General features: G+C 36.1%; 1 pseudogene; it reads right to left on the bottom strand.

Annotated features, from left to right (window-relative positions):
- LOC103593875 overlaps window positions 1-1,750 on the bottom strand; it is an 11,686-nt pseudogene that overhangs the window by 3,294 nt on the left and 6,642 nt on the right.

Below are 1,750 nucleotides of genomic sequence, written 5' to 3'. Positions count from 1 at the left end.
TAACCATGCAGAAGAAGGCCCTCACCAAATGTGTCCCTTGGACTTTGGACTTCCCAGCCTCCAAAACTGAAAGAAATAAATTTCACTTCTTTATAAATTACTCAGTTTCAGGTATTTTGTTATAAGCAATAGAAACAAACTAATTCAGAAAATTGATACTGGGAGTGGGGTGTTGTTAACAAATATCTGAAAGTGTAGAAGCAGCTTTGGAATTGGATGATGGACAAAGGCTGGAAAAATTTAGAAGAGCAGGCTAGAAAAAGCCTAGATTCTAGTTAGGGCTTAGAAGACAAGAAGACCAGGGAAAGTCTGGAAGGTCTTAGAGACTGGTTAAGTGGTGATGACCAGAATGCTAGTAGAAATATGGACAGTGGAATTCTCACCATATGATGCCCTGCGTTGCCATGGGACCCTTTAGAGAATTCCCACCCAGAAGGAGGCCCTCACCAGATACACCCCCTGTACTGTGACTTCCTAGCCTCCAAAACTAAACTGACAGGTTGGTCCTGAAATTCATATGGAAATTCAAGGGGAGCAGAATAGTCAAAACAATCTTGAAAAGGAAAAATGAAGTTGGATGACTCCTGTTTCCTAATTTTAAAACTTACTACAAAGATACAGCAATCGAGACTGTGTAGTACTTGCATAAGGATAGACATGTAGATCAATGGTATAGAATTAAAAGACCAGAAATAAACCCATATATTTTTGGTCAATTGATTTTCGACAAGGGTGCCAAGACAATTCAATAAGGGAAAGAATCATTTTTTTCAAGAAACGATGTTGCAACAACTGGTTAACCATTGCAAAATAATAAAGTTAGATCTCTCCCTCTATATACTATACTAAAATGAACTCCAAATGGATCAATTGTAAAGCTTTTAGAAAAAAATAGATGTAAATTGTTGCAACCTTGGATTAGGCAATAGTTTCTTAGATATACTTAAAACAGAAGCAACCAAAGAAAAAATAGATAAATTGGGCTTCATCAAAATTAAAAGCTTTTCTACTTTAAAGGACACTATCAAGAAAGTGAAAAGACAACCTACAGAATGGGAGACAATATTTGTAATTCATATGTCAGGATAAGGATCGAGTATCCAGAATATAAAAAGAAATATTACAATTCGACAACGGAAACACAAACAGCCCAATTTAAAAATGGGCAGAGGATATGAATAGACATTTCTCCGGAGAAGATATACGAATAGCGAATAAGAACATGAAAAAATGTTCAACATCATTAGTTATCAGGGAAATGCGAATCAAAACCACAATGAGATACCACTTCACACCCACTAGGATGGGTATAATCAAAAAGACAAATAACAATAACAGGTGTTGTCAAGAATGTGGAGAAATTAGAACCTCATGCAGTGCTAGTGGGAATGTAAAATGGCCCACTTCCTCAAGAAGTTAAACACACAGTTACCACATAACCCAGAAATTTCAATCCTAGGTGTTTACCCAAGAGAAATGAAAACATATGTACACAAAAACTTGTACATGAATGTTCATAGCAGCATTATTCATAATAGCCAAAAAGTGGAAACAACCTAAATGTCCCTCAACTGATGAATGGATAAACAAAACGTGGAATATTCATACAAGGGAGATTATTTGCAATAAAAATGAAGTACTGACACATGCTACAACGTGCAGTAACCTTGAAAACTATGCTAAGTGAAAGAAGCCAGTCACAAAAGGCCACATGTCGCATGACTCCATTTATATTAAATGTCCAGAATAG

The sequence above is a fragment of the Galeopterus variegatus genome, unplaced genomic scaffold, assembly GCF_000696425.1.
Source record: "Galeopterus variegatus unplaced genomic scaffold, G_variegatus-3.0.2 Scaffold1434, whole genome shotgun sequence".
NCBI classification, from domain to species: domain Eukaryota; kingdom Metazoa; phylum Chordata; class Mammalia; order Dermoptera; family Cynocephalidae; genus Galeopterus; species Galeopterus variegatus.
Note: the sequence above shows the minus strand (reverse complement) of the source record. Positions and strands in the feature narration are given on the sequence as shown.